Here is an 18,658-nt window from a genome sequence, read left to right on the forward strand (position 1 = left end):
GATCACAAACTGTGTTTTTTGTTGTTTCTTTTATCTCCACCATTCTAAAGCACTTCCTTAGTCTTTGTGTTTCTTTTTGCCTTTAGGGACTTAAACTTTCTTTTAAAAAATGGAAACAGTCTCAGTTGGTTTCCCAGGCTTTTCTCAAACTCTTAGGCTCAAGTGATCCTCTTGCCTCAGCCTCCCAAGCAGGTGGGGTTGCAGCGTGATCCGCCACGCCTGGCGTGACTTGAACGTTTTTGAAGTCACCAGTCCAGTTATTTTCCAGAGGTCCTTTGCTCAAGATTTGATTGCTTTCCTGTGATTCTGTTCAGGTTACACGTTTGGCAAGAAGATTTCATAGGTGATGCTGTGTCATACTTAGTGCGCGACATTAGGGGTACATGCTGTTACTGGGCTCCATCATGAGTGTCCAGTAATGATCGAGTTGGATTACTTTGTTGTAGTCATTATCCATTAGATCTGTCCATTCTACCCTTTTTTGTTTGTAATGAATACATCATCTGTGTGGAGGTACGTGGGGTCTGTGAATGTCCCGTTCCTCAACAATCTTTGCCCTTTGGATTTAAAATATGTTGATTCTTGCTGGACTAAGTTATTATGATGGTGGCTGCCAAAGAATGTTGTTCTGTTTTTGGAGGAATTGGGCCTGGGGAACTTTCTTTTTTCTTTTTCTTTTTTTCTGAGATAGAGTCTTGGTCTGTCACCCAGGCTGGAGTGCAGTGGCACGATTATAGTTTATTGCAGATTTGACCTCCTGGGTTCAAGTGATGCTCCTGCCTCAGCCTTCCTATCAGCTGGGCCTGTGGCATGCACGGCTAATTGTTTTTATTTTTTATTTTTTGTAGAGATGAGTCTCACTGTGCTGTCCATGCTGCTTGCAAACTCATGGCCGCAAGTGACCCACATACCTTAGCCTTCCAAGTAGCTGGGATTATAATCAGCCATTGCACCAGAGCCCGCTTATTACGTCTTTTTTTTTTTTTTTTTTTTTTTTTGAGACGAGTTTCGCTGTATATCCGGGCTGAGTGCAGTGCCGCGATCCCAGCTCACTGCAACTTTCGTTTTCCTTTTTCGAGCAATCCTGCCTCAGCCTCCTGAGTAGCTGGGACTACAGGTACGCACCACCATGCCTGGCTAATTTTTTGTATTTTTAATAGAGACGGGTTTTCACCGTGTTGGCCAGCATGGTCTCATTCTCTTGACCTCGTGATCCACCCGCCTCAGCCTCCCAAAGTGCTGAGATTATAGGCGTGAGCCACTGAGCTTGGCCATATTATGTCTTTATTGGATTTCTCTCTAATGAGAGAATCCAAGCCAACTGATGCTTTCTTTGGCCCTTTTCTTGAATCGTCATGACAAATGACTTCATTCGGTATTCATGCAATTATACTAATAATCACTGATCTTTTATCAAATAGGTACCACAATGCTTCACTTTGTTCTCCTTAATAGTCGTATGAATTAGGTGTTATGTTCAGTTTTCCAGGTGGGGCATTTCCAGGTGGGATTGAACCTCAGAGCTGGTAGGCAGCGGAGCCAGGACTGTACCTGGTCCTGGGTGTCTTCAAAGCCTGTGTTACGACCTGCTTTCCCTCCTCTTCCTCCTCCTCTTCCACGCTTTCTTCCTTTACAGATTCACTTGGTGTCTGTGTTGTGTCTGGCCTGGTGCTAGTCACAAGCTGTGGATCTTGCCCTTGATGGGCTGTGTTTTGGAGAAAAACTAAGTTCTTGGCCGGGTACGGTGGCTCATGCTTATAATCCCAGCACTTTGGGAGGCCGAGGTGGGCGGATCATGAGGTCAAGAGATTGAGACCATCCTGGCCAACATGGTGAAACTCTGTCTCTACTAAAAATACAAAAATTAACTGGGCGTGGTGGCGCAGGCATGTAGTCCCAGCTACTTGGGAGATTGAGGCAGGGGAATCATTTGAACCCAGGTGGCCAAGATTGCAGTGAGCTGAGATTGGGCCACTGTACTCCAGCCTGGGGAACAGAGTGAGAGTCTGTCTCAAAAAAAAAAAAAAGAAAAACTAAATTCTCATCCCTTGGAAATCAAAGATGGGTGACTTGTTCCTCCCAGACTCTTATTTATTTATTTATTTATTTTGGAAATAGAGTCTCACTCTGTTGCCCAGGCTGGAGTACAGTGGCCCAATTTTGGTTCACTGCAACCTCTACCTCCTGGGTTCAAGTGATTTTCCTGCCTGAGCCTCCTGAGCAGCTGAGATTACAGGTGCCCACCATGCGTGGCTACATTTTTTTTTTTTTTTTTTGAGATGGAGTCTTGCTCTGTTGCCCAGGCTGGAGTGCAGTGGCACCATCTTGGCTCACGGCAACCTCTGCCTTGCAGGTTCAAGTGATCCTCCTGCCTCAACTCCCCAGTAGCTGGGATTACAGGCACGTGCCATCATGCCCACCATTTGTGTTTTTAGTAGAGACGAGGTTTCGCCCTGTTGGCCAGGCTGGTCTCGAACTCCTGACCTCAAGTGATCCACCCATCTCAGCTTCCCAATGTGCCAGGATTACAGGCGTGAGCCACTGTGTTGGCCAGACTTTTTAAAAGTTGGTTTAAAATCATATACTTTTTCCATTTTAAGCTCTCGAAGGAGTCTTAGAGTTCTTCCATTTCACAAGTGGGAAAAACTGAGGCCTGGAGACAAATGACTTTTGAGTTGCTCAGATAGTACTTGGCACAGCAGAGTCACATGTGGGTTTGAATTTCAGTGACTGGCAGAACACAAGGCTTCCAGTAGACCTCAGAAGAAAATCTACTTGAGGGGGGATGGGTATAGATGGGTGTGGTTCTAAGGCACGTTGAGTTGGATCTCAGAAGAGAAGTCAAGGCCAGACTGGCAGGCAGGGGAGGCATTTAACTGCCAGGACAGATAGAAGTGCAGGGAGGGGGCCGGGCCAGGTGGCTCACGCCTGTGATCCCAGTGCTTTGTGATACCGAGGCGGGCGCATCACTTGAGCTTAGGCCTCACGGCCAGCAACAGTGGGATTTGAATCTGTGGCCAGTCTCCTTGCTAATCAGTGCTGCCTCAGTGACATGGATAAGGAACAAAATACAAAACCACTCCAGAAATGTGAGGATGCTGGAGAAGGTTCCAGAACTGTGATGTGGAACGGTTCTATGCGCGCTCGGCAGATTGGGGATCCAGGGAGTTTGGGGTCACACCTGTGTATCACATTAGCCTTCAAGACGCCTTTCAGCAACCTTGTCCCGATCCCGAGCCTGCGGCTCTTGGAGCTGATGGATGGAGCCTTCAGAACAGGGGCCACGGGGCCATGGATTAATTTCCGCACCTGGAACCTGTTCTGCCTCCTCTTTTCAGGAGCCAGAGCACCCACCGATCACAGAGGAGCCTGGGAGGGAGGTGGGGGGTGGGAGGAGAGGGAGGGAGGCTGCTGACCTGCTTAGGAACTCCAGGCGCTGCCCCTCGTGGAAAATTTCTCTCGTAACCCACTGACTTCAGGAGTGCAAGAGCCCCAGCAGTGTGGATCCCTTGCCGGTCCAAAGGGCTGCTTGTCCCTTTCACCTGCTCGGGGGATGGCTGCTCCTAAAAGCTTGGAGGGTTGCATTCCATTGTTGGTACTGATCTGTCCCCTCCGTCCCTTTGGGCTACCTGCCTCCCCAGTGCGGAACCTCTTAGAGACTCAGCCCGTAGCCTTGGTTCCCTTTCCCCTGTGACAGATCAGACTGGGAAACTGGAGTGCTCACTCTTCATCTCTCAGCTCAGGCCAAAAGGGACTGGCGGTCTCTGGGTGTCCCCAGTGACCCCCCCTGGACAGGCCTCTTCATCTCTTCCTCCAGCCCCACTGTCAGTACCCACTTTGTACATTTAAAGGAAGTGATCTGAGTATTCAGGAACTAAAACTGAGTGTGTCGCCCTGGGAAAGGACCTGAGAATGCCCCAGCCCAGTGGATTTCAAAGGGAAACCCCAGGAATCTAGTTCTGAATCCTGAGCCCCCGATACCCACCTCCTGCATCCGCGTGGTGTTTGTTTTGTTTTTATTTATGTATATTTGGCTCTCATGAAAGCTTCTGTTTGAAGAAAGGTTTCTGTGGTGAAGAAAAGAAGTATAAAGTCAGTTTCTTCCTGCCTTTACACACAAAGCGACTGAGGCCAGAAAAAGATCAGTCCAGGCTGGGTGAGGCTCATGCCTGTCATCCCAGTGCTTTGGGAGGCTGAGGCAGAAGGATCACTTGAGGCCAGGAGTTTGAGACCAGTCTGGGTAACAGAGCGAAACCGTGTCACTACAAAAGAAAAAAAAGCCAGGCATGGTGACTTCTGCCTGTAGTCCCAGCTATAGCCTCTTTGAGAGGCAGAGGTGGGAGGATTGCTTGAGCCCAAGAGATGGAGACTGCCAGGGACCATGAGGGCACCACTGCACTCCAGCCTGGGTGATAGAGGGAGCCGTCTCATAAATAAAAACATAAATAGGCCGGGCACGGTGGCTCCAGCCTGTAATCCCAGCACTTTGGGAGGCCGAGGCAGGTGGATCACGAGGTCAAAAGATCGAGACCATCCTGGTCAACATGGTGAAACCCCGTCTCTACTAAAAATACAAAAAAATTAGCTGGGCATGGTGGCGCGTGCCTGTAATCCCAGCTACTTAGGAGGCTGAGGCAGGAGAATTGCCTGAACCCAGGAGGCGGAGGTTGCGGTGAGCCGAGATCGCGCCATTGCACTCCAGCCTGGGTAACAAGAGCGAAACTCCGTCTCAAACAAAACAAAACAAAACAAAACAAAAAAACAAAAAAAAAAACATAAATAAAAACTAACTCCTTAAAATTACTAAATGTCCATTTTCATTGATCAAATCTCTAGTTTTTCCATATATATTATATCATAGATGTTACTCCTTTTATTTATTTTGACAGTTGTATAAATCAGAATATAAATGCGGTCCATACATTATGATTGGTTGAGATGCTTTTTTTTTTTTTGAGACGGAGTCTCACAGTGTTGCCCAGGCTGGAGTTGCAGTGACACGATCTTGGCTCACTGCAATCTCCGCCTCCTGGGTTCAAGCAATTCTTCTGCCTCAGCCTCCCGAGTAGCTGGGACTATAGGTGTGTGCCACCATGCTTGGCTAATTTTTGTATTTTTAGGAGAGACGGGGTTTCACTATGTTAGCCAGGCTGGTCTCAAACACCTGACCTCAGACAATCCACCCGCCTCGGCCTCCCAAAGTGCTGGGATTACAGGCGTGAGCCACTGAGCCTGGCTGAGCCACCGCATCTGGCCAGGTTGAGATGCATTTTAAGTCTCTGTCACTCTTTGGATGCTCCCTGTATCTTCTTCAGCTCTTCTGGGTTGTTCGAGGAGGTGACCTGTTGCGTTGTTGACCTGCAGAGTTTTCCGTTGCGTGGAGTTTTCCAGGGCCATACCCTTGGAGCTAACATGTTCCTTCTTTCTCTGTAGTTCTGAAAACTGGTAGTTGGGGTCAGGGGTGGTGGTGGCTCATGCCTGTAATCCTCGCACTTAGGGAGAGGCCAAGGCGGGCAGATCACCTGAGGTCAGGAGTTTGAGACTAGCCTGGACAACATGTCAAAACCCCATCTCTACTAAAAATACAAAAAAATTAGCTGGGCATGGTGGCGGGCACCTGTAATCCCAGCTCCTCAGGAGGCTGAGGCAAGAAAATTGCTTGAACCTGGGAGTGGGAGGTTGCAGTGAGCCGAGATTGAGCTATTGCACTCCAGTCTGAGCGACAGAGCGAGACAAACCAAAAACTGGTAGTTGGATGTTCAGGCGTCCCCAAACTTTCTACAGTACAGGGGGCCAGTTCACTGTCCCTCAGACCGTTGGAGGGCTGCCACATACTGTGCTCCTCTCACTGACCACCAATGAAAGAGGTGCCCCTTCCTGAAGTGCGGCGGGGGGCCGGATAAATGGCCTCAGGGGGCCGCATGTGGCCCGCAGGCCGTAGTTTGGGGACGCCTGATGTAGATGGTTGACCGGATTCAGGGTATCTCCCCTGCTGCTGCATATTCTTCATTCATTCATTCATTCATTCATTCATGGTTTCTGGCAGGACCGCTTCATCGTGGTGCTTCGTTCTTCCATCAGGAAGCATGTGATGTTGGCCTATCTCTCTCTCTCTCTCTCTCTCTCTCTCTCTCTCTCTCTCTGTAATGTCCACAGCCATTGGTGCTCAACACCTAGCTCCTTTAGTTCATCAGGAATACAGTGTGGTGGTGTCCTAATTTTGTCATTTATTTGTCACTTATTGGCTGGAATTTATGGGGTTGGAGCACAACTAATTGCGGTTTTTGCCATTACTTACTTTTTTTTTTTTTTTTTTTTTGCTATTACTTTCTTTCTTTCTTTTTGAGACAGAGTCTTGCTCTGTCACCCGGGCTGGAGTGCAGCGGTGAGATCTTGGCTCATTGCAACCTCCGCCTCCTGGGTTCCAGCAGTTTTCGTGCCTCAGCCTCCTGAGCAGTTAGGATTACAGGCATGTGATACAACACACAGCTAGTGTGTGTGTGTGTGTGTGTGTGTGGTAGAGATGGGATTTCACTATGTTGGCCAGACTGATCTTGAACTCGTGACCTCAGGTGATTTGCCGGCCTTGGCCTCCCAAAGTGCAGGGATTACAGGTGTGAGTCACTGTGCCTGGCCACTATCACTTTCAATGGTAAAACTGCAATTACTACTTTTTCAGCAGCGTAATATCTGTGGCGTGAAATGCCCCTTCATTTGTTTGGAGAGGGGACCTTCCTCTCCGTGTATCAGACTTCAAAGCCAGCAGTCACCTCTGTTGCTATCACCCTGCATCCCTGGGTGGTGGTCTGTCATGTCTGTTTCTACTTCCCTGTGCGGGCTGGACCCCCGCTCTGTGGCATGAACAGGTGACCTGTGCATTTCTGCCTCTCTGGGGGAGGGGAGGTCCCGGAAGCCCAGGTGCCCAACAGAACTGACTTTCCTTCCTCCTCCCACCATGCCCACTCTGACCCCTCCCGCAGACTGTGGCTTCCAGGACACCTGGGGAGCTGGAGGGAGCTCCCAGCACACAAAGGAAGCTGTCTTAGAACCAAATCTCCCAACCTTCTGCTCCTAAGAAAGTCACTTGGCCTGCCCAGGCCTTGTCCCTGCACTCTTCCCCCTCTGACTTCAGCCCCAGCTGCTCCCCACAGCCTTTCCCTGGTCCTAGGTAGGAATACAGCTGAGTTAAGCCACTCCCTTAAGTCCTGACACCCTTTCTTTCTTTTTATTTATTTATTTATATTTTTTTTCCATAGAGACGGGGTTTCACCATCTTGGCCAGGTTGGTCTTGAACTGACCTCAGGTGATCCACCTGCCTTGGCCTCCCAAAGTGTTGGGATTACAGGCGTGAGCCACCATGCCCGGCCCTGACACCCTTTCATCAGAGGGCGGGGCAGGCCGTAGTCAGCGGGGACTCTGGCCTGGCCCTGCTCTGGCTAGGAGTCTTGCAACACTGCTCCCAAGTGGCATCTGTGATTCGAAAAGCTGCAAAGTACCAGAGGCCAAGAGGGTGCCCAGGAGGTGCTGGGGAGGGCAGTGGTGGCAGCGGGAGGCCTGGTTACTGCTCATAAAAGGAGCCTGGGCCCTGTGGTTCATGCCTGTAATCCCAGCACTTTGGGAGGCTGAAGTGGGCAAATCGATTGAGGTCAGGAGTTCGAGACCAGCCTGGCCAACATGGCTAAACCCTGTCTCTATTAAAAATCCAGAGATTAGCTGGGTGTAGTGGTACGAGCCTGTGGTTCCTGTTACTTGGGAGGCTGAGGTAGGAGGGACGCTTGAGCCTTGCGGAGGTGGAGGTTGCAGCGAGCTGAGATTGTGCCACTGCACTCCAGCCTGGGGGACAGAGTGCGACTCTGTCTAAAAAAAAAGAAAAAAGAAAAGGAAACACAGGCCTTCTCCATACGTTTCTGTCCCTCTGTGTTGAGCTGTGCTGCCCAGGGCTGCTCAGGATCTACCAGGTGTCTTCCAGATGGGGATTCATGTTTTTTTTGTGTTTTTTGTTTTTGTTTTTGTTTTTGTTTTGTTTTGAGACAGAGTTTGACTCTTGTTGCCCAGGCTGGAGTGCAATGGTGCGATCTCGGCTCACTGCAACCTCTACCTCCTGGGTTCAAGCGATTCTCCTGCATCAGCCTCTCAAATAGCTGGGATTACAGGCATGCGCCACCATGCCCAGCTAATTTTTTGTATTTTTAGTACAGATGGGGTTTCTCCATGTGGTAAGGCTGGTCTTGAACTCTTGACCTCAGGTGATCTGCCCACCTCGGTCTCCCAAAGTGTTGGGATTACAGGTGTGAGCCACCGTCCCTGGCTGGGGGTTCGTCTTTTCTGTTACACATGCCCAGCCGGAACCACTCCCAGGTCAGCTCTTAGGTCGTATGTCATATCCCAGACAGAACATAAAAGTAAATAACAGCCTCGTTTCTCATTTGACAAAGAGTGAGCTCCTAGCCTGCCCCAGGCCCTGTTCTGGAAATCTGGGATAGAGCAGCCGTCGAGACAGGCAAGGCTCCTGCCCTCATGACACTTAACAGAGCAGCAGGGGCAGAAAGACAAGAAACAAGTCACCAAGAAATACAGTATTTAGGATGAAATAATAAGAGGTCAACAGTGGGTGGCACCTTCTGTTTGTGAAGCTACTAGGCAAACTGATCTTGTTATAGGAGGTGTTGGCCATGTGATCAGCTTGTACCAGGCTCTGGGAGGGAGGCAAGGGGAGGGACCCCGCCCTCCCCTGTGTAAATATTCCACACTGATGGAGCCATATAGGCATTCCCAGTCATTCTCTCGTCAACCCTTCCATTAGTTTCCTAGGCTGCCATAACCAAGTACCACAAAGTGACTGGCTTAAAACCATAGACATTTATCCTCTCATACTTCTGCAGGCTGGAAGTCCAAAATCAAGGTGTCTGTAGGGCTACACTCCCCCAAAGTCTCTAGGGGAAGGTCCTTCTCTGGCTTCTGGTTGTGGCCGACAGTGCTGAGTGTTCTTTGGCTGGTGTCTGCATCACTGTGATCACTGCCTCCGTCTTCACCTGGCTGTCTTCCTTCTGTGTGTCTGCGTCCAAATTTCCTTTGTCGTGGCTGGGCACGGTGGCTCATGCCTGTAATCCCAGCACTTTTAGAGGCCAGAATGGTCAGATTACATGAGATCAGGAGTTCGAGGCCAGCCTGGGCAATGTGGTAAAACCCCATCTCTACTAAAAACGCAAAAAAAAAAAAAAAAAAAAAAAAAAAAATTAGCTGGGAGTGGTGGCAGGCACCTGTAATCCCAGCTACGTGGGAGGCTGAAGCAGGAGAATTGCTTAAACCCGGGCGGTGGAGGTTGTAGTGAGCCGAGATTGTGCCACTGCACTCCCACCTGGGCGACAGAGTAAGACTTTGTCCTCCCCCCAAAAAAGTCCTTGTCGTATTCGGCCCACTCTAATTCCATGTGACCTGATTTTAGCTTGATCACATTAGCAAAGACTTGTTTCCAAGTAAACTTCGATTCACAGATATGAGGGATTGAACATTGATCTTTGGGGAATGCAGTTCAACTCACAATACCCCTCGAGGTATGTGGGTAGCAAAGACTCATTAGCAAATTTCAAGGAATGAGGTTAGGCTGCGGAGGGGTGGCCGCTGATTTCTGGTTAGTGCCTTCCCTGCGTTCACTCTTCGATGTGGGTTGTCATCTCAGCTAATCCTACAACCTTTTTTTCTTTTTAAAATTCCATTTATTTACTGTCTTAGTTCATTTTGTGTTGCTGTAAAGGAATGCCTGAGGTTTGGCTTTTTTTTTTTTTTTTTTTTTTTTTTTTTTTTTTTCAGATAGAATCAGGTTCTGTTGCCCAGGCTGGAGTGCAGTGGCACCATCTCGGCTCACTACACCCTCCACCTCCTGGGTTCAAGTGATTCTCCTGCCTGCCTCAGTCTTTCGAGTAGCTGGGATTACAGGTTTGCATCACTAGGTCCACCTAAATTTTTTTTTTTTTTTTTTTTTTGAGACAGAGTCTTGCTCTGTTGCCAGGCTGGAGTGCATTGGTGTGATCTTGGCTCACTGTAACCTCTGCCTCCCAGTTCAAGCAATTCCCCTGCCTCAGACTCCCAAGTAGCTGAGACTACAAGCCCATGCCACGAAGCCTGGCTAAGTTTTTGTATTTTTAGTAGGGACAAGGTTTCACCATGTTGGCCAGGGTGGTCTCAGTCTTCTGACCTTGTGATTCACCCACCTCAGCCTCCCAAAGTGCTGGGATTAACAGGTGTGAGCCACCGTGCCCTGCCCAATTTTTTATTTTTAGTAGAGATGGGGTTTCACCATGTTGTCCAGGCTGATCTCAAACTGTTGACCTCAAGTGATCCACCCACGTTGGCCTCCCAAAGTGCTGGGATTACAGGTGTGAGCCATGGTGCCCAGCTGGGTTGGGTTATTTATAAAGAAAGGTTTATTGGCTCACAGTTCTGCAGACTGTACAGGAAGCATGGTGCCAGCATCTGCTTCTGGTGAAGACATCAGGAGGCTTCCAGTCATGATGGAAGTGGAGGCTGAGCTGGTGTGTACATGGCCACAGGGGGAGCAAGAGAGGGAGGAAGGAGGGGCCAGATGCTTCTAAATAATCCAGCCTGTAGCCCCAGCTATTTGGGAGGCTGAGGTAGAAGGATTGCTTGAGCCCAGGAGTTTGAGGCTATGGTGAGCCGTGTTCAAGCCATTGCACTCCAGCCTAATGAGCAGAGTGAGGCTTTGTCTCAAAAAACAAAAAATAAGCTGGGTGCAGTGGCTCGTGCCTATAATCTCAGCACTTTGGGAGACTGAGGTGGTAGGATCACAAGGTCCAGAGTTCGAGACCAGCCTTACCTACATGGTAAACCCCCGTCTCTACTAAAAATACAAAAAATTAGCTGGGTGTGGTGGCATGTGCTTGTAGTCCCAGCTGCTCGGGAGGCTGAGATGGGGGATTGCTTAAACACGGGAGGTGGAGGTTGCAGTTAGCCGAGATCTCGCTGTTGCACTCTAGCTTGGGAGACAGAGTTGAGACTCCATCTCAAAAAAAAATTTTTTTTTTTTTAATTTCATGGGAACTAATTCCCACTCTATTAGTGGGAATTCACTTATCACACGAGGAGGGCACTAAACAATTGATGAAGGATCCACCCCCGTGTCCCACACACTTCACACCAGTTCTTACCTCCAACATTGGAGTTTGGATATCTGTCCCCTCCAAATCTCAATTTTAACGTGAGATTTGGAGGGGACAGATACGCAAACTGTATCACTTATTTGTATTCTTTTTTTTTTTTTTTTTTGAGACAGAGTGTTGCTCTTGTTGCCCAGGCTGGAGTGCAATGGCGCGATCTTGGCTCACCGCAACCTCCGCCTCCTGGGTTCAAGCAATTCTCCTGCCTCAGCCTCCTGAGTAGCTGGGACTACAGGCACGCGCCACCATGCCCAGCTAATTTTTTGTATTTTTAGTAGAGACGGGGTTTCACCACGTTGACCAGGATGGTCTCGATCTCTTGACCTCGTGATCCACCCGCCTCGGCCTCCCAAAGTGCTGGGATTACAGGCTTGAGCCACCGCGCCCGGCCACTTATTTGTATTCTTACTAAAAATTTTGGCCGGGCATGGTGGCTCCTGGCTGTAATCTCAGCACTTTGGGAGGCTGAGGTGGGCAGATGGCTTGAGCCCAGGAGTTTGAGACCAGCCTGGGCAATATGGCAAAACCCCATCCCTACAAAAAATACAAATATTAGCTGGGTGTGGTGGTGCATGCCTGTAATCCCAGCTACTCTGGTGGTTTAGGCACAGAATTGCTTGAACCTGGGAAGTGGAGGTTGGAGTGTGCTGAGATCGTGCCACTGCACTCCAGCCTGGCCTAATGTTTTTATATTTTAAGACAGAGTCTCACTCTGTCACCTGGGCTGGGGTGCAATGTCACAGTCATTGCTCACTGCAGCCTCGACCTTCCAGGCTCAAGCGATCCTCCCAAGTAGCTGGGACTACCAGTATCTGCCACCATGCCCTACTAATTTTTAAACTTTTTATAGAGATGGGGTCTTGCCATGTTGTCCAGGCTGGTCTTGAACTCCTGAGCTCGAGTGGTACTCCTGCCTTAGCTTCCCAGTGTTGGGGTTACAGGTGTGTCACCACACCCAGCGTATTCTTGCATTCATCAAATATTTGTGTGCTGAATGAATCCCAGATGCTCTGTTTTATTTTTTTTTTGGTCCACATTTGGGCTAAGATTGAAAATAATAACTTAAAGGGCAAGTATCACGCTGGGCGTGGTGGCTCAAGCCTGTAATCCCAGCACTTTGGGAGGCCGAGGCGGGTGGATTACGAGGTCGAGAGATCGAGACCATCCTGGTCAACATGGTGAAACCCCGTCTCTACTAAAAATACAAAAATTAGCTGGGCATGGTGGCACGTGCCTGTAATCCCAGCTACTCAGGAGGCTGAGGCAGGAGAATTGCTTGAACCCAGGAGGCAGAGGTTGCGGTGAGCCGAGATTGTGCCATTGCACTCCAGCCTGGGTAACAAGAGCGAAACTCTGTCTAAAATAAAAAAAAGGGCAAATATCATGATACATATCAGGTAAACATTTATTTGAAAACACTCCCAGATTTTTTCCATCTCTGGGACCCTCCATTTAAAAAATATAAAAATCTGTTACTGAGATATAAGTCACAGACTACACAATTCACTTCCCCTCTTTTTTTTTTTTTTTGAGACAGGGTCTGGCTCTGTTACCCAAGCTGGAGTGCAGTGGCATGATGGGTTTACTGCAGGCTGAACCTCCCAGGGCTCAAGCAATCCTCCCACTTCAGCTGTCAGAGGGGCTGGGACCACTGGCATGTGCCACCACGCTTGGCCATTTTTTTGTGTGTGTGGAGCTGGCATGTCACTGTGTTACCCAGGCTGGTCTCAGACTTCTGTGGTCAAGCAGTCCTCCCAGCTCTGTCTCCCAAAGTGTTGGGATTACAGATGTGAGCCACCGCGCCTAGCCACAGTTCACTTGTTTTTAGTATATTCACAGAGTTGTGCAACCATTATGGAAGTCAATTTTAGAACTTTTCCATCATTCCCCAGCAGAACCCCTCACCCATTAGCATCTTGAATATTGTATAGGGTCCTAAGCAGTACAGTCTTTTTAAGTGGCCGTAACACTGGGCAAAGTCCCTAAGCTTTCCACCTCCTCACCTTCCCCACCTGTAGTTACAGATGAAACTGACCGACCAAGTAGGTACGTACTCCACGTGAGTGTGAAGCACATGAACTCAGTTATGTCTCAGGACAGCTCCTCGGGGGACCTATTTTTTCCCCATGTTACAGAGGAAGAAACTCATTCCCAGAGAAGCCAAGAGCCCAAGGCACAGGCTGGAGGCCCCTCTGGGAACCGAACCCTCTAGATTTTAACTATGTGAGGGCGGGGGTAGTTGAGCTTGGCCTTTAATGCTCTTTAGCCTGCTTGCCACATGCTCAGCAGACCCCCTTGCACAGGGAGCTTTGCATAGTTGACCTTGAGCAAGATTAGGGAGGAGGGGGGTGGAGGTGGGAGGCTGGCCACAGAGGGGCGAGGGCACGGGGGTTGTAACAGCAGGATTTCTGCCAGGTGGGCCTCCTGGAAGATCTGAGTGGAGGCCACCTATTCCAGGCACCTGGGTAAGGAAGGCACTGGCCCTGCCAAGATCAAGGCCGGAATATCCAGCGAAGAACGGGGACGCCCCCTGGTGGACAAAAGCTGTTCTCCCCTGGATAAGCGGCTTCAGCGGATCCCTGGGGAGGGGACCTGGCCACTGGTCTGGTTTGGGTGGTCTGGGATTTTTATTTTTATTTTTAATTAAGACAGAGTCTCGGCTGGGCATGATGGCTCATGCCTGTAATCCCAGCAGTTTGGGAGGACGAGGTGGGTGGATCACGAGGTCAAGAGATCGAGACCAATCCTGGGCGACATGGTGAAATCCTGTATCTACTGAAAATACAAAAAAGTAGCCAGGCGTGGTGGTGAATGCCTGTAATCCCAGCTACTTGGGAGGCTGAGGCAGGAGAATCGCTTGAATCTGGGAGGCGCAGGCTGCGGTGAGCTGAGAACGTGCCATTGCACTCCAGCCTGGGCAACAAGAGCAAAACTCCATCTCAAAAAAGAAAAAGGAATCTCATCCTGTCACCCTGCCTGGAGTGCAGTGGCACGACCTCGGCTCACTGTAATCTCCACCTCTTGGGTTCAAGCAATTCTCCCACCTCAGCCTCCCGAGTGGCTGGGATTACAGACGTGGGCCACCATACCTGGCGAATTTTTTTTTTTTTTTTTGAGACGGAGTTTCGCTCTTGTTACCCAGGCTGGAGTGCAATGGCGCGATCTCGGCTCACCGCAACCTCCGCCTCCTGGGTTCAGGCAATTCTCCTGCCTCAGCCTCCTGAGTAGCTGGGATTACAGGCACACGCCACCATGCCCAGCTAGTTTTTTGTATTTTTAGTAGAGACGGGGTTTCACCATGTTGACCAGGATGGTCTCGATCTCTTGACCTCGTGATCCACCCGCCTCAGCCTCTCAAAGTACTGGGATTACAGGCTTGAGCCACCGTGCCCGGCCTAATTTTTGTATTTTTAGTAGAGATAGGGTTTCATCATGTTGGCCAGGCTGGTCTCAAACTCCTGACCTCACGTCATCCACTCACCTCAAGTGCTGAGATGACAGGCGTGAACCACCGTGCCAGGCCTGGTCTGGAGTCAGTTTTCAACCTTAGCATGTGATAAAAGATTCAGTATTTGGGGGATGGGAGAAGAACCTGGGTTTAGGCATTAGAATGAATCGGATTCAAATCCCAGTTCTGCCGCTCACGAATTGGGCATTCTTGGGCTAGTTAGTTGCCCAAGCCTCAGCCTCTCCTTCATTAAATGGGTGTCATTGAAGTTCTGCTTCACCGAGCTGTGACCATGATGAACCTAAAATGAGATAAGCTGTGTAGGGAACTCGCCTTCGCGGACTCGCGTAGTGAATGGTAACGATTGTAACCGGTAGAAAGAGTGCTCTGGGGAGCTTAAGCTAGTTGCTGTATCTCTGGGCCTTGGTCTCCCCATTTATAAAACAGGAACTGCCTTACCTCGCTTTTCTAGGGCTCCTGTGAAATTTACATCTGGAACCCAAAAGATAGAAATACGCAAGTTCTCTTACATACTTAAGGAGTTCCTTCCTTTCTTCCCCCTTCCTTCTCTTCCTTCCCTCCCTCCCTCCCTCCCTCCCTCCCTCTCTTCCTTCCTCCCTCCCTCCCTCCCCTCCCCTCCCCTCCCCCCTTCAGAATGGGGCAGCCTGGACAACACAGTCAAACCCTATCCTGCTGGGCACGGTGGCTCATGTCTGTAATCCCAGCACTTTGGGAGGCTGAGGCAGGCAGATTACCTGAGATCCTCTGCCTCCTAGGCTGGCCAACATGGTGAAACCCTGTCTCTTTTATATATACAAAAATTAGGTGGGCATGGTGGTGCATGCCTTTGAGCTGAGATGGTGCCATTATACTCCAACTTGGGTGACAAAGTGAGACTTTGTCTCAAAAAAAAAAAAAAAGATAAATAAAACCCTGTCTCTACAAAAAATAAAAACCTAGTTGGATGCGGTGGTGCCCACCTGTAGTCCCACCTATTTGGGAGGCTGAAGCTGGAGGATCGCTTGAGCCTGGGAAGTTGAGGCTGCAGTGAGCCATGATCATGCCTTTGTGCTCTAGCCTGGGTGACAGAGCGAGACCTTGTCTCAAAAAAGAAACAGAAAAGGGCATGGCATCTTGCTGTGTTGCCCACACTGATCTCAGACTCTTAGGCTCAAGCACCATCCTCCCACCTCTACTTTTCTAAGTGCTGGGATTACACAGGGTTAGTGTTACTTTTCAGTTCATACCACACGAGAGGCTGTGTTTATTCATTCAACAAATATTGACCATGGGCCTGTTATGGGGCAGGTTCAGTGAACGGATGAGACTGTTACCCAGATCAACATCTACGCTCCTTGAGAGTTTCGTCTAGTTCAAGGGCCAGCAAACTTTCTCTGTTAAGCGCCAGAGAGTAAATACTTCAGGGTTTTCAAGACATTCGGTCAGTGTGGCAGCTACTTAGCTCTGCTTTTGTAGCACGGAGCCACGCTATACAATATGAGAACCAATGAGTGCGGCCGTGTGCCAGGAAAACTTTGTAAATGGACCTGAAGTTTCATATAGTTTTCATATCACAAAATAGTATTATTCTTTTGAGTTTTTCCTCTCCGTGAAAAAAAGTGGAAAACCCCTCAAAACTTATAGCTCTTGGTAGGAAAAAAAAAAATGAGGCTGGGTGCCGTGGGTCACGCCTGTAATCCCAGCACTTTGGGAGGCTGAGGTGGGCGGATGACTTGAGGTCAGGAGTTCAAGACCAACCTGACCAACATGGTGAAATGGTCTCTATTATAAATATAAAATTTAGTCAGGTATGGGGGCACATACCTGTAATCCCAGCTTCTCTGGAGGCTGAGGGAGGAGAATTGTTTGAACTCAGGAGTCAGAGGTTGCAGTGACCCGAAATTGCGTCACTGCGCTCCAGCCTGGGTGACAGAGTAAAAATATAGTAAAAGAATTATTAACTTCTGGGTCACACAAGGATAGGCAGCAGGCTGGATGTGGCCCTTGGGCTGTCATCATTTGCTGGCCTTTGGTTGGTTTAACCTGTAACCTGTTGAGGTGGCTGTGAACAAAGGTGGTCACTGGCCTCTTGGGGGTTTTCCTGTTTGTTTGTATATTTCTTTTCTTTTCCTTTTTTCTTTTTTTGGAAAGAGATCAGGGCTGGTTGCAGTGGCTGAAGCTTGTAATCCCCGCATTTTGGGAAGCCAAGGTGGGCGGACCACTTGAGGTTAGGAGTTCGAGACCAGCTTGGCCAACACGGGAAAACCCCGTCTCTACTAAAAGTACAAAAATTAGCCAGGCATGGTGGCCTGCACCTATAATCCCAGCTACTCAAGGGGCCGAGGCAGGAGAATCACTTGAACCCTGGAGGTAGAGGTTGCAGTGAGTCAAGATCATGCCACTGCCCTCCAGCCTGGAAAACAGAGGAAGATCCGTCTCAAAAAAATATGAGTATAATTTTAAAAAATGAATAATGAACGTGGGGTGTCCTGCCCAGCATGTGTCGTACGACGTCACATATGAATGACGGCAGAAGAGAACGGAACAAGTGAGTGTGAGCGCCCCCTACTCAGGAAGATGCAGCCTGTCCAGAAAGAAGGGAAGGCTCTCTGCACTAGGAGACGGGAAGCTTCTGTGTTAGCCCTGGAGCCCCTACCCACTGACAAACCGTCAGCTCTCTCTGCTTACCAAAGTGCTGCGATTACAGGCCTGAGCCACTGTGCCCGGCCAGCCTCTATTCTTCATACTTGGAATAGAGCAGCAAGCAAGAGACAGACAAGGCTTCTGTCCTCATAGAATAGTAGGGAAGAAAGAAAAGAAAGTAGACAAAGAAATTTGCTGGCCGGGCGCGGTGGCTCACGCCTGTAATCCTAGCACTTTGGGAGGCCGAGGTGGGTGGATCACCTGAGGTCAGGAGTTTAAGACCAGCCTGGCCATTGTGGTGAAACCCCATCTTTATACAAAAAAGTAAATTAAAAAAAAAAAAAAAAAGGAAATTTGCTATTTAGAAACTGTGATGGGCACTAGGGAGTAACAGGAGGCCCATTCATTTGTGTGCTAGACACTGTGACAGGTCATCATCTGATTTAATCCTTACAACCAGCCCATGGGAATGGTTGGTAAGATGAAGATACAGAGGTTCATAGAAGTCCAGTAACTTTGCTGGCACCACATTGTAGGGAGGGAGACTACTAACAGCTAATTTTCTGCAGAGGTAAGTGCTATCCTAATGCTCTAAATAAACAAAGGCTTTGCACGTGCAGCTAAGGGATTCTTCAGTAGTAGGCTGTGGGAGCCATTGAAGGCTTTTTTTTTTTTTTTTTGGTCTCATTGTGTTGCCCAGGCTGGAGTGCAGTGGCATGATCTCAGCTCAGTGCAACCTCCGCCTTCTGGGTTCAAGCGATTCTCCTGCCTCAGCCTCCCGAGCAGATGACACTACAGACGCACGCCACTGTGCCTGGCTAATTTTTTTGTATTTTTATTAGAGATGAGGTTTTGTCATGTTGTCCAGGCTGGTCTTGAACTCCTGACAAAGTGCTGGGATTACAGGCGTAAGCCACTGTGTCTTGGGGCATTGAAGGTTTTAAGCAGAGGGAGGAGTGCCCCTGTCGGGGTTCCGTTTTAGAAAGCTTACCTTGGCTATAGTGTTGAGGGTGGGTAGGAGGGGCTATTCCGGAGACTTCTTTAGGAAGCTTTTTTTTTTTTTTTTTACTTGAGATGGAGTCTTGCTCTGTAACCCAGGTTTGAGGGCAGTGGCGTGATCTTGGCTCACTGTAACCTCTGCCTCTCAGGTTCAAGTGATTCTCCTGCCTCAGCCTCCCAAGTAGCTGGGTCTACAGTCTCCCATTACCACTCCCAGCTAATCTTTGTATGTATGTTTGTTTATTTATTTATTGAGATGGAGTTTCACTCTTGTTGCCTAGGCTGGAGTGCAATGGTGTGATCTCAGCTCACTGCAACTTCTGCCTCCCAGTTTCAAGCGATTCTTCTGCCTCTGCCTCCCAAGAGGCTGGGATTACAGGTGACCGCCACCAC

General features: G+C 49.2%; 1 protein-coding gene across 8 annotated transcripts in view; it reads left to right on the forward strand.

The window, feature by feature from the left end:
* KDM2B (lysine demethylase 2B) overlaps positions 1-18,658 on the forward strand; it is a 173,581-nt gene that overhangs the window by 17,012 nt on the left and 137,911 nt on the right. The window lies entirely within an intron of this gene.

The sequence above is a fragment of the Saimiri boliviensis genome, chromosome 7 (genome assembly GCF_048565385.1).
Source record: "Saimiri boliviensis isolate mSaiBol1 chromosome 7, mSaiBol1.pri, whole genome shotgun sequence".
In the NCBI taxonomy this organism is placed as follows: domain Eukaryota; kingdom Metazoa; phylum Chordata; class Mammalia; order Primates; family Cebidae; genus Saimiri; species Saimiri boliviensis.